The sequence below is a fragment of the Phoca vitulina genome, unplaced genomic scaffold (assembly GCF_004348235.1).
Source record: "Phoca vitulina isolate PV1807 unplaced genomic scaffold, GSC_HSeal_1.0 scaffold39, whole genome shotgun sequence".
NCBI classification, from domain to species: domain Eukaryota; kingdom Metazoa; phylum Chordata; class Mammalia; order Carnivora; family Phocidae; genus Phoca; species Phoca vitulina.
In genome coordinates this window covers 17,609,751-17,625,077 of record NW_022589742.1, presented here as the reverse complement: position 1 = coordinate 17,625,077, position 15,327 = coordinate 17,609,751, and the positions used below count along the sequence as shown (strand labels likewise).

At 34.0% G+C, this 15,327-nt stretch overlaps 1 pseudogene; it reads left to right on the top strand.

The window, feature by feature from the left end:
* Positions 1–380: 380 nt before the first annotated feature.
* Positions 381–2,610, top strand: LOC116647203 (annotated as a pseudogene).
* The last annotated feature ends 12,717 nt before the right edge of the window (positions 2,611–15,327 follow it).

Genomic DNA, 15,327 nt, shown 5'->3' with positions numbered 1-15,327 from the left:
CTCTCTCAAATAAATAAATAAAATCTTTAAAAATAAATAAATAAAAAATAAAACATACTAATATCTTTGCAATAATTTCAGTATTAAACTAGAATAACTGAATATAAATAAATATTCAACTATATAAGTAAAATTAAAAAAATAATTTATTAAAAGCAAAATTATGGAGTGTAAAATAATAAAAGCAGCAATTAATGTACAAAAAAAGAGGGGAAATAGAGTATATCAATAAATGCAAAATATGCTATTTATTTTTTTCTTATCTCTTTTTTATCTTTCTAAGACAGTAAAATCCCATTTTAAAAAGTGAAGAGAGACCCCAAAATTGAGAGCTTCTTCACAGCCCTGCAGCTGCACATGGCAGTTCTGTGCCTGTCACCATGCCACAGAAGAATTATATTGAGTTTCACTGGTAGTGCTATGACTATCATTTGGATTACCATGAGTAAAAGAAAGAAGGAAAGTGGAGTGGTTCATGAACGTTCAAAGAAGCCAAAAAAGACACTTGTCTGGAAGCTAAGCTCTATCAGAAACAGTGTCATGCTGAGAAAATACAAATGAAAAAGATTGAGATGCATGAAAGGAGAAACACCAAACAAAAGAATGATTAAAAGATTCCATAAGGAGTAATACCTGCATATCTACTGGACAGGGAGGGACAGTCCTGAGCTAAAGTACTTTCCAAAATGATTAAACAGAAGTAAAAAGAGAAAGCAAGAAAATGGAAGGTCCTTTTGCCCAAAGTTTGTGCCCTGGAAGAAACAGATGTATTAAAAGTTATTCAAACAGGAAAGAGAAAGAAGGAAGCATGGAAGAGGATGGTTACTTTATAAAGTCTGCTTTGTTGGAGATGGCTTTACCTGAAAACCACCTAAATATGAAAGATCTTAAATGGGCAGAAGACATATAAAGACATTTCTACAAAGAAGACATTCAAATGGCCAACAGACACATGAAAAAGTGCTCTACATCACTCGGCATCAGGGAAATAGAAATCAAAACCACAATGAGATACCACCTCACACCGGTCAGAATGGCTAAAATTAACAAGTCAGGAAATGACAGATGTTGGAGAGGATGCAAAGAAAGGGGAACTTTCCTACACTGTTGGTGGGAATGCAAGCTGGTGCAGCCACTCTGGAAAACAGTATGGAGGTTCCTCAAAAAGTTGAAAATAGAGCTACCCTACAACCCAGCAATTGCACTACTGGGTATTTACCCCAAAGATACAATGTAGTGATCCTAAGGGACACCTGCACCCCAATGTTTATGGTGACAATGTCCACAACAGCCAAACTATGGAAAGAGCCCGGATGTCCATTGAGAGATGAATGAATAAAGAAGATGTGGTATATATACACAATGGAATATTACACAGCCATAAAAAAATGAAGTCCTGCCATTTGCAATGATGCAAATCAGACTAGAAGATATTATGCTAAGCAAACTAATCAATCAGAGAAAGAAAATTTTCATATGATCTCACTGATATGTGGAATTTAAGAAACAAGGCAGAGGATCATAGGCGAAGAGAGAAAAAAATGAAATAAGATGAAACCAGAGAGGGAGACAAACCATAAGAGACTCTTAATCTTAGGAAACAAACTGAGGGTTGCTGGAGGGGAGGGGGGTTGAGGGATGGGTGGCTGTGTGATGGACCTTGGGGAGGGTATGTGTTGTGGTGAGTGCTGAGTGTTGTGTAAGACTGATGAATCACAGACCTGTACCCCTGAAACAAATAATATATTATATGTTAATTAAAAAAATCATACCTGCCATGGTTGTTCTTAGGCTAAATGGTTAGATACACATGAAGCACTTAGAATAATGCTTGGGAGTAAGTGTGTATAAAGTCAATGCAATGGGGCGCCTGGGTGGCTCAGTCGGTTAAGCGGCTGCCTTCAGCTCAGATCATGATCCCAGGGTCCTGGGATCGAGCCCCGCATCTGGCTCCCTGCTCAGCAGAGAGCCTGCTTCTCCCTTTCCCGCTGCCTGCCGCTCTGCCTACGTGTGCTATCTCTCTGTCAAATAAATAAATTAAAAAATAAATAAATAAAAAATAAAGTCAATGCAGAGCCTTTCTCAAAATTTGGGAATAAAAATGTTGCTTGGAAAAAAAAAAAAAAAAGATCAGTTAGGCCAACGGGCTTACTTTTCAAAAAGGCCCATGTAACACATCCTGAATTGCAAGCCACCTTTTGCCTGCCCCGATACTTGGCATAAAAAATAATCCCTCAGGCACCTGGGTGGCTCAGTCAGTTGAGCATCTGCCTTCAACTCAGGTCATGATTCCACAGTCCTGAGATCAAGTCCCGCATCAGGCTCCTTGTTCAGTGGGGAGCCTGATTCTTCCTCTTCCTGCTGCTCCCCCTACTTGTGCTCTCTTTCTCTGACAAATAAATAAATAAAATCATTAAAAAAAAAAAAAGAATCCCTCATCCCCACTATATACAACTTTGGATATTATTACTGAAGGTCCTGTCATTGAGGTGAATGTGAGTGAGTTGGGCCTGGTGACACAAGAAGGCAGAGTTAATTTAAAAAAATATGCTCAGGTTACCCAATAATCCTGAAAATGATGGATGCATAAATGCATTCTTGCTAGTTTGACAGCAGTTTCAGACAAGTAGCTCCTTATAGTTACTAAGACTAAACACCAATCAGGAAAACCACCATCTGTGATGGTTCTGAATACTACCAATCAGCCTTACATATCTGCAGTCATCAAGAGAATTATTTATTCTATTGTAAAAAAATAATAATAACAATAAATAAAAAATAAATAAATGTGAAGAAAAACTAAATACTAAGCAAAATAACTGTGAAATCAAGGAAAACAGATGACCTCTTTTAAGAATAAATTACTGCTTTGTGCAAATATACACTACTGTATACATTCTGAAAAATTTTCAGGAAAATGAAAGTAGGCCAAACAACAGAAAACCTGAATAAAGCAAATACCTAAGAATTTTTGTTAAAAATACGACAAGATTATTCTTAAATATATTTTGCTAATTTTTTCAAGAATGGTTCTTTCAAAGTTTTAAAAAAGCAGATGTTTTCAGATCATTTTTTTAATTTTATTATTAGTGTGTTAGTCACCATACAGTACATCATTAGTTTTTGATGCAGTGTTCCATGATTCATTGTTTGTGTATAATTTGCTATATTGGAGGAATGTTTCCAATGTTTTATATAAACTTACCCTAACAATAAAATTTTGTCATGATTGTTTTAAAAAACTTAACTTCAGAATAATCTCAAATTATGAATGCCAAAATCTTAAACTAAGCCCCAGTAAAATAAACATTGTAGTAAATGAAAAGAAATGTTATAATATAGACAAGTATACTGCAAACTAGGGTGTCAACAATATTAATATTATATAGTACAATCCTTTATTTCATCAGATCAAGGAAGAAAATATACAAAGATACAGCCATTAATATTCTAAATAGGTATTTGATGAAAAACAACATCTCTTCCTCATTTAGAAAATGTCTAGGGATAATAAATTGTAAACTAGGAATAAAAGTTTTATCATATTGAAACAGTACTTAATTTAGTGTGAATAAAAGCATATCTGTAATTATTATTATTATTTATCATGTTTTATATATTTTTACTTTGCTCAAAAACTTTGGATGTTTAGTTTAAGATAGTGGACTGAACATACACTTTCTTTAAAATCCTTTATAATAATTATGAACTATGGGAAATTAATAAATTGGTAACAGCACTATAACACTAGGAATAGTATCATCAGCAGACTAGAAATTTTTAGGAGTTTCTCAAGAATATATTATTTGGAAAATAGATTAAAAAAACAAGTGTAGGTGTATACATACACACATATATAAACAGAATTGTGCACTTAAGACATGCACAATCATGTCAGTGAAAATGTCAAATTAGGGAAACCTAAAAGTCTCTTCTTCCACAAGTGCTTATGAATAAATTGATGAAAGTGTCAAAATAAACTTTTTTGGAATTGTGGTATCTAACCAACTAAAATATTAAACTAAAATGGTAGTAACAGTGAAATCTTTAATCACATACTATGAGGGTAAAAACAAGAGGCCAAAATCTAAAAAAGCACTGGTTCCCCTCTGTTCCATTTTTTTCACCCATGGAATGACACACTGGTCAAAGTTCAGGTAGCTCAGCATAGACATAAGTGTGATCTCACTCTTGAAGGAGCCCTGAACAAAAGATTCTTGCAGTTTTAAGATGCAGAGGGCATGGGCAGGGAGATAAGGAGGGCTATGAGGAAAAAAAAAATCTGAATACTGAGTCAGAATGAGGAAGAGTGTCTTCATGTTATTCCCTTTCTCCTGCTTATAAGGAGGCCTTAATAGAGATACCTGAATAAATCTCTGCCAAAGATAAAGGTGTGGGGAGTGCAACATTCCCTTATGAAGCCTGCCAGGTAAAACCTGTGCAATTGCTTATAATTGGGCCTGAAAATCACACAAAGGTTTTCAGCCAGGAGCCAGACTCCTCAGGATGTTCAAGACTTAAACACTGAAAACAATGAAACATTATTGAAATCAATTAAAGAGGATGTAAATAAATAGAAAGCCACCAATGTTAATGGGTTGAAAGAATTAATATTATTAACATGGCACTACTCACCAAATTTATTTAATTTCAATTGGATCCCTGTCAAAGTTCCATATTTCATTTTTTTTTTCAAAAATGAGAAACAGTTGCTAACATTCATATGGAATTGCAAGGGACCCCAAAAGCAAAAACAAAACAAAAGGAAACAACTAAAAAAATCATGGGGATTCCCATTTACTAATTTCAAAATTTCCTACAAAATTAAATCAGTGAAAAGACTGTGGTATTGGCTTATATTATAGACACACAGATCAATGGAAAACAATTGAAAGTCTAGAAATGAATCCATGTGTCTATTCAATTTATTTTTTACAAGGGTGCCAAAAACATTCAATGGGAAAAGAATAGTCTTTTCAGGAAATGGTGCTGGGACAACTGGATAGCCATATGCAAAATAACAAATTTGGGCCCCTAACTCACATGATATACAAAAAGTAATTTGGAAAAAAAATCAAAGACATAAATTAAGAGCTAAAAATATAAAACTCAATTTCAGTGCTAGCATACACCTAAGAGAATTGAAAAAAATAATCTTTCCACAAAAAAAATGGCACATGAAAATCCATAGCAGTATTATTTATTCATAATAGAGAAAATATGGAAACAACCCAAATGTCCATCAACTCATGAAAGGATAAACAAAATGGCATATCCATACAATGGAATATTAATCAGCCACAAAAGAATAAGGTAATGATACACATCACAGGAATGTACCTTGAAAACATGGTGTTAAGTGAAAGAAGCCAGACACAAAAAGCCACATATTTTATGATTCCATTTATATGAAATGTAAGTGGATTAAAGCTCAGGTAACAATGACTCTCACTGTTCTTACTGAGATTGAGTAGATGTTCAAAAAAAATATATTTATTTGATGTATGCTCTATAGACAATTTCCAGAGGATTTAAATGTCTATTGTACCAATTATGATTTATACTCTGGAAAGCAGGTCTGCAGAGCTCCTCACTCCACCATTCCAGAAATGGATCACCCTACACATATTTTTATATTCAATTTAAAAGACCTAAGGACACCTGCAGATTGAAAGTGAAGGGTTGGAGAACCAGCTATCATGCTATTGGATGCCAAAAGAATGCTGGAGTAGCCATACTTATTTCAGAAAAACTAGATTTTAAACTAAAGACTGTAACAAGAGATGAAGAAGGACATTATATCATAATTAAGGGGTCTATCAATCAAGAAGATCTAAGAATTGTAGATATTTATGCCCCAACATGGGAGCACCCAAAAATATAAATCAATAACAAACATAAAGAAACTCATGATAATACCACAATAATAGTAGGGGATTTTAACACCCTACTCACAGAAATGGACAGATCACCTAAGCAGAAAATCAACCTGGAAAGACCACAAATAAATTCAGATTTAAAAACACCCTCCTCACAGATCTGTACCTCTGAAACAAATAATGTATTATATGTTAAAAAAAAAAAAAAGAAGAAGAAGAAGAAGATAGCAGGAGGGGAAGAATGAAGGTGGGGAAATCGGAGGGAGAGATGAACCATGAGAGACTATGGACTCTGAGAAACAAACAGAGGGTTCTAGAGGGGAGGGGGATGGGAGGATGGGTTAGCCTGGTGATGGGTATTAAAGAGGGCATGTTCTGCATGGAGCACTGGGTGTTATAAACAAATAATGAATCATGGAACACTACATCAAAAACTAATGATGTAATGTATGATGATTAACATAACATAATTTAAAAAAGAAAATATTTTGAGATGAAAATAATAAAATTATGATATTCCACAAAATTTGTGGAATGGAGGTAAAAAAAACAAATAAATAAAAATAAAAATAAAAACTCCCTCCTAAAGAATGAATGGGTTAACCAGGAAATTAAAGAAGAAATTTAAAAAAATACAGGGAAGCAAATGAAAATGAAAACATGACAGTTCAAAACCTTTGGGATGCAGCAAATGCAGATTCAAGGGAAACAATGAAATATTACTCAGCCATCAAAAAAAAATGAAATCTTGCCATTTGCAATGACGTCGATGGAGCTAGAGTGTATTATGCTAAGTGAAACAAGTCAGTCAGAGAAAGACAAATACCATTTGATTTCACTTATATGTTGAATTCAGTAAACAAAACAGATGAACATACAAGAAGGGGAAAAAAAAAAGAGAGAGTGAAACAAACCAAAAGAGACTCTTTACCATAGAGAACAAACTGTAGGTTGATGGAGGGAGGTAGGTTGGGGGTGGTCTAGATGGGTGGTGGGTATTAAGGATAGCACTTGTTGTGATCAGCACTGGATGCTTTATGTAAGTGATGAATCCCTAAATTCTACTCCTGAGACTAATATTACAGTATATGTTAACTAACTAGAATTTAAATAAAAATTTGGAAAAAATATATATATAATTATCACACTGTTTAGTGTGATATGTAATGGATCCTAATTTGCTTACGTTTGAGTTGAAACTGAAAAGTGCAAAACAAATCCTTTAACCTAACTGGGAGCTTGATGAAACTCAAATATATCTCCTGAAGGGAGAAAGAACTTCACTCAGAAAAAAAGAATATTCTTTAATGAGAGGGTAAGAACACCTTTTCAGAAAGATGAAAAACAGTGTGAGAACCAGAGTTCTTTCAGACATAGCAGGCACAGTTCTACGGAGAATAATGCCCATGAAACCAGGTGATTAGAGGGCAAGAAATGATGAACCATCTTGAAGCTGTTGACTATGATAGGCATAGGAATTCTAAAGCTTTGGAAGATCAGAAAAGATGTCTACAGGAGACCCTTTACAGATATCTTAAATCATACATTATTTTCCTTTTTTAATCTGTTATTTATATCTAAGTGTCTTCACATAAGTTCAGTGTCTGATTCATCTTTGAGGTCCTTGTAGCACCTATTATAATGTATTATATATTGTAACACATACAGTAAGCATTTATGTATTTTACAAATTTACCTAATATATGGGTACTTTCATTTATTTTTTTTAAAGATTTATTTATTTATTTTAGAGAGAGAGCAAGAGAGGGAGTGGCAGAGGGAGAAAGAATCTGAAGCAGACCCCATGCTGAGGGTGGAGCCCAACATGGGGCTTGATCTCATGACCCTGAGATCACGACCTGAGCCAAAACCAAGAGTCAGATGCTTAACTGACTGACCACCCAGGCGTCCTGGTAATATATGTGTGCTTTTAATGCGTTCCACTATCATGATGCTTCTTTATGCTATCTCGATAAATTTATTCAGATCCAAGTGCAGTTAATTTATATTAATTTGTTCATTCATTCATACATAATGGTTACTTACTAACTACTATATGCAAGGATCTCTAAGCCCTATGGGGCAATAAATAGATGTTAAAGTTAAATAAATAAATGAATGAATGAATGAATGAATGAATGAATAAATAAATAAATAAATAAATAAATAAAATTCAGATTAAGAATTCATTAAATAATTTAATTCCTCCTGTTTTCATATACCCCAATATACTTTTGACACTTAGAGAATTTACATAACCAACTGAATAGAATTTTTTTACATATCATAACACAAAAGATATGCTTTATTTCATAAAATAGAATACTGATGTTTGTGTAATTATAAAGGGGATAGCATGGACAACAAAAATCTTAAAATATAGCTCAAATTTACTTTATATGGCAGTCATAATAGCTGAATCAGTCATCACCTACAAAGTATTACATTGCATTTACTAATGACAAATATACTTATAAGTGAAATCAGCCTATATTTTTATTCTTCAGATTTACCTTGAAAGAAAAAAGTATGAGGATATATATAAAACAATTATCCTTGTATGTATATATAGGTTCCAATTTTCGTATTTAGTTTTATCAAACTTTGGCAATAATCTGATGCCCTTTGAATTTTTTGTGGGTATGACCAGAAGCAAACTCAGAATCTGTCATGTAACCTTTTCCATATAATGAAGAAAATAATAGTTATTGAAAGTCCTCTTTTATCAGTTGTAAATAACTAGCTTCTTTGAGGATACCAAGAATACATGTGGGAGAACAAGCTTTAAAACCTCCTTTTGTTTATGATGTTGAGGTATGTTCCCTCTAAACCTACTTTGTTGAGGGTTTTTATTATGAATGGATGTTGTACTTTGTCAAATGTTTTTTTCTGCATCTATTGAATGTTCATATGGTTCTTACCCTTTCTTTTTTTTCTTTAAAGATTTTATTTTTTTATTTGACAGAGAGAGTGTGCGAGCACAAGCAGGGGGAGTGGCAGGCAGAGAGAGAGGGAGAAGCAGACTCCCCGCTGAGCAGAGAGTCTGATGCCAGGCTGCATCCCAGACCCTGGGATCATCACCTGAGCTGAAGGCAGGTGCTTAACCGACTGAGCCACCAGGTGGTCTCCTTTCTCTTACTGTGATTTATCACATTGATTTGTGAATATTGAGCCACCCTTGAAATCCAGGGATAAATCCCACTTGGTTGTGATGAATGATTTTTTTTAATGTATTGTTGGATTTGGTTTGCTAGTAATTTGTTGATAATTTTTTCATCTATGTTCATCAGGGATGTCGGCCTTTAGTTTTCCTTTTTAGTGGTGTTGTTTCAGGATTTCTTTTCCTTTATTGCCTGTGGTTCTTGGTCATGCTGCTTTGAAGAATGAAGAGGTAGACCAGACGAAGAGTGGTAGGCAGCAAAGCAAAGTTTATTGAGGGATAGTACAAAGCTCCTGAAGAGGGAGGGGACCTAAGAGGGTTGTCTGTTGGAGTTTCTAAGTCTAGGGGTTTTCATGAGATTGTTAGCAGGCTGTTTTAATCTGATTAACCCTCCATGCGCCTGTCACCTAATCCGGTTTTTGTCCACGTGCTCATCTACCTATCAGGTAGTTGTTTACATGGGAAAGAGTGGAGGGCTCCTTTCAGGGTGGTGTAAAATAACAGGATGGGGTCTTTTTCCTTTGAAGGGTAGTTTCCTCTTAGGATGGGAGGCCCCTTGCCCCTGCCTGCCTTTCTTCTGATTAGCCTTTATTAGTGTCTTTATATTCTTTTTGTTTGTTTGTTTGTTTTTTGTATCTGGGTAATGCTGGCCTCAGAATAAATTTAGAAGTTTTTCTTTCTTTTCTATTTTTTTGGAATAGTTTGAGGAGAATAGGTATTAACTTTTCTTTAAATGTTTGGTAAAATTCCTCTGTGAAGCCATCTGGTCCTGGACTTTTGTTTATTGGGAGTTTTTTTATTACTGATTCAATTTCTTTGCTGGTTATCTGTCCAAATTTTATATTTCTCCCTGTTCAATTACGGTAGTTTACGTGTTTCTAGGAATTTGTCCATTTCTTATAGTTATACAATTTGTTGGTATATAGTTTTTCATAATATTCTCTCATAATTGTTTGTGTTTCTGTGGTGTTGGCAATTATTTGTCCTCTCTCATTTGTGATTTTATTTATTTGGATCCCTTCTCTTTTCTTTTTGGTAAGTCTGGCTAAAGGTTATTAAATTTTATTGCTTTTTTTCACTTTTTTGAAGATTTTATTTATTTATTTATTTGAGAAAGAGAATGCATCAGCGGGGTGTGGGGGAGGGGCAGAGGGAGAAGGAGAAGCAGCATCTCCACTGAGCTGGGAGCCCAAAGCAGGGCTCGATCCCAGGACCCCAGGATCTTGACCTGAGCTGAAGACAGACACTTAATCGACTGAGCCATGGAGGCGCCCCTAATTTTATTCATTTTTTAAAGAACCAGCTCCTGGTTTTGTTGATCTGTTCTATTGTGTTTTGTTTTATTTTGTTATTTTTTTTGTTTTTAGTTTCTATATCATTTAATTCTACTCAAATGTTTATTATTTCCTTTCTTCTGCTGTTTTTAGGCTTTGCTTATTGTTCTTTTTCTAGCTCCTTTAGGTGTAATTTTATGTTGTTTATTTGAGATTTTTCTTGTTTCTTGAAGTAAGCCTATATTGCTATAAACGTCCCTCTTAGAACTGCTTTTGTTACACCCAAAGGTTTTGGACCACTGTTTTCATTTTTGTTTTTTTCCATGTACTTTTCCATTTCTTCTGATATGTTCCACTTAAACTTCGAAGAGGAATAAAATCTTATTAAGGAAAATCACATTTTAGCTATGTGCTAATTAATCTCCCTGAAATATACAAGTATTTATTTAGATGATTTACTAGGGAAATGTTTTGAAATTTTGCTGGAGGGCAGGGAGTGCGGGAAGAGGATTAACTTTTCTGCTCAATTGACTATGTGACAACAAAGTATCTAGATATGAGTAAAAAATTCAGGAAGTCACCCATGATGGACTTCAGCCAACGAAAATGATGTTCTCTGTGCATTTTCATTTCTCAATAAGAGTATAAATTTAATTGGTACAACCACTATGAAAAACAGTATGGAGTTTCCTCAAAAAATTAAAAATAAAACTACCATATGATCAAATTCCACTTCTGGGTAAAAATCTGAGGGAGACAAAATTACTGTCTCAAAGAGTTATCTGCACCACCCATGTTCACTATAGCATTATTCACAATAGTCAAGACATGGAAATAGTCAAGATAGAAGTGACCATTGACAGATAAATGGATAAATGGATAAATAAAATGTGGTATATATATAATAATAGAATATTATATATGTATACACATAGAAAAATGAAATATGTATTATATATTGATGCAATGGAATATTATATATGTATACATATATGTATATATATATACACAGACAATGTATACACACAATGGAATATTATTCAGCCATAAAAAAGAAGGAAATTCTGTCATTTACAACAACATGCATGGATATCAAGGACACTATCCTAAATTAAATAAGCCATACAGAAAAAAATATTGTATGATCTCACTTACACGTGAAATCTAAAAAGAAATCATAGAAACAAAGAATAGATTGGTGGCAGGGGCGCCTGGGTGGCTCAGTCGTTGAGCGTCTGCCTTCGGCTCAGGTCATGATCCCAGGGTCCTGGGATCGAGCCCCGCATCGGGCTCCCTGCTCAGCGGGAAGCCTGTTTCTCCCTCTCCCACTCCCCCTGCTTGTGTTCCTTCTCTCGCTGTGTCTCTGTCTGTCAAATAAATAAATAAAATCTAAAAAAAAAAAAAAAAAAGAATAGATTGGTGGCTACCAGAAGTGTGGTGTGTGGGGGTGGGTAAAACGTGTGAAGGTGGTTAAAAGGTACAAACTTCCAGTTATAAGATAAATAAGTCCTGGGCATGCAATATGCTGCATGGTAATTATTGTTAACAATAGTGTGTTGTATTTTGAACGTTGCTAAAGAGTAGATCTTGAAAGGTTTTTTTTTTAATTTGAAATTTTCATTTCATTTTTTTATGTTTGCAAACACTTCTTTTTGTGTGTGTGAAAGTTCTTATTATAAGAAAAATTGTAGCTATGTGAAATGATTGATGTTAACTAAACTTCATTTTACAATATACAAATATATCAAGTCATTATTTTGTACACCTTAAGCTTATGCAATGTTATATGTCCATTATGCCTCAATAAGACTGAAATATATATATATATATACACATATATAAATTGGTAAATATATAACTCCATTCTAAATGATTTTATTTATAATTTTCTTAGACTATTGTACAGAATCATAGGCTATATGAATAGGAATAGACCTCAAAGAATTCCTGGAATTCTTCCCTCCTTTGTTCTTCCCCCCTAATCATTTACTCATTTATTTTTTTTATGTTAATCTTTTAGTATTATTGTTCCTACTGTGCATATTGTTCCTACATTACATATTTTTTGCTTTATTGAGACACTTTAATGGTAGTTTTAAATTTTAGTCATTTTTTTTATTGACTTAAAATATGTATTAAGGACTGGGTGTTAGGTTTTGTTATTGTTTAATTGTGATTACTTATTTAATTGTCTCCCTAAAGAGCTAGTAAGATGCAGTAGAACAATGACTTTGTAATACTTGCTGCCCATATGAGTTAAGTTTGACTGTGTATTAATTTACTACGGCTGCCATAAGAAAGTACCACAGATGGGAGTGGCTTAAACAACAGAAATGTATTTTCTTACAATCCTAAAGGTTAGAAGTCTGACATCAAGGTATCTTCAGGATTAGTTTCATCTGAAGCTTCTCTTCTTGGCTTGTTAATGGTCATTCTCTCCCTGTGTCTTCATGTCATTTTCTCTCTGGATGTGTTCTTGTCTCAATCTCCTTTTCTTAGAAAAACACCAGTCATTTGGATTAGGGCCCACCTTAATGACCTCATTTTAACCAAATTACCTTTACAGATCCTATCTGCAAATACAGTCACGTTCTGAAATAGTGGAAGTTAAGACTTTAATATATGAATCTGGATGTTAATTCAACCATTAACAGACTACATGAAAGAAAAAGAAAAAAACACAAAAAATGATTAGGCCTCAAAGGAGAAGTTAACTATAAAGATTAACCAGACCTAGCAAAATATATCTATAGATCACAGATGTCACCAGAAACAAAGACTCTCACACAATGTGTAAGCATCATGTCTAGTTCCAGACCACTGACAAAACCACTGGCAAGTTCCTGGTAAAGTCCTAATAAAAGACCAGAGATAAAAACCCTTGGTGGCAACCCTTTTGGGTCTCTTCTCACTCCTGAGAGCTTTTTCTGTATCCTTGCTTAATAAAACTCTATTGTTTAATAAAACTCTTACTCACTCTCTTTTGTCTGTGAGATTCATTCTTCAACTCTGTAAGACAAGAACCCTGCTTTCCCGCTTCACCTCCAAGAGCTATAGAGTCAGAAACTTTGTTAGTGGGACTAACACTATATGGATTAACAAGACCTTTAATGGATTCTGATACTCATGCACACTAGAATTTGAGAAACTTCTTTTCAATGGAAAATAATTTATTGTGATGCTACCTTTTTCTTCTAGCAGAATATAGAATAGCATCCCTTTCTTTCTCCATCTTCTCAAATCCTAAGCATCATGTAAAGACCAATTTATATGGTGTATGTATGAATCTATTTATCTATCACCTATCTATCTCTGTCTATCATCTATATAATGATATAATTTATTTCAGATATTCTTTGTGATCTGCTGTAACTGGCCTTATCTAACTGCTATAGTCTACCCCTACACTTTTTCTTAGGTCAAAAACAAAATATTTATAGAAACTATATATTCCTAAATACCTTGTTTAATCCTTGAAGACATTGGTTTTTATCTCTGCCCATTTTCACATAGTATAGTCATCATTTTGGACAGATTTCCTGTCCCATAGGGTTCTGTGTTCACGTTATTCTGTGGAAGTTCTGGGTATAAAAATGCCTAATAAATTCTTTCATTCCTTCTCTCCTTTTCTCCCTCTCTCCCCACCTTGCCTCCCTCTCTTGAGAAAGTAGAACTTTTAGTAATGAGAAGGGGGGGAGGAAACAAAAAATCAAAAATGAATCTCTCTCTCTGTTTATCCAGACACAAGTTATGTGGAAATATATTAGTAAGGTTTCAACTTGCAATTTCACGACAGGTAAAAAAATAATTCACTGCTTTTCTGATTCTGAGAGAAGTATTTTTTTAAGTCTTTCATTAAGAAAGAAAATGTAACATATAAACAACCCACACATATTTGAGAAATCCAAGCGCATCATGCCCTACTAACAGACAACAATTGCATTAAATAGATAAGGAGAAATCAATTGAAGCAAATGAATTTTTAGTTGAAAACTGAATTGCAAACATGACACACATTTGTACTATAATATAAATGTTCTATAAGTATAGTCACATTATATTTGTTACCCTGCTTTATTTCTTTTTCTTAGCAGTTAATACTTTTGTAATGCATAATTTGTATATCATCTGTTTCTTTAGTAAAATGTAAGTTATATGAATGCACGGTATAATTTTCCTTTACTGTTGTATCTTTGACATCAATAAAAATGCCTAAATCATAGTTTGTATTCAGTAAATATATGTTGCATGAATGAGTAAGGAAGGAAAAAAGTAGTTCTTGGAAGTTAAGATATAATTTCCTTAAAAAATCTTCAAATACCCTTTGATATGCTTTTTATTTTCAAACTGCTAATCTGATACCAATAATAATTAATATACATCTCTTTAATAAGAGTGACAAGCCACAAGGTGGGTACTAAATATCATAAACACCAATAGGCCCATGCTGGGCCAGCCATACTGACACTTTACAATAATTATTATGATATAAAGTACTTTAAACTAACTTAATAAACCAGCATTGAATTATGATCTCAATCTCTGGTTTTATGAAGCAATAATAACAATTGGGAGGCACTATTTTAATCACATATTTTGAACTCCAGGGAAAAATATAAGTTTCAAAGTCAGTTTTGATGTGGGAAACAAAGGCAGAAGAAAAATTATTAAATTTCCTTACTACCTACAGCCCATTGACAAGTCCTTGAAACAGACAGGGTGACATTCCTCTAGGGACTCAACTGCTTTGATGTTTGCACTTTGCTAAGGTCAAAAGGCAATCCTAGCCTGACCCCAACCCCCCATCCTGGATCCTGTAAGCCTACTTTAATATATAGAAATTCTTTTAGAAATTTCCTTTATCTCTACCCCTCAAGATATGTGTTGGTAATCATCTCCCAAGGATATGGCCTGCCAATATACATCTGAAGGGTCTCATGACTAAGGTTTTATTAGACGGTAATAAATGACATTTTCCCAACAATAGCTAGCCCCCTCAAGGTCCTGGAAACCT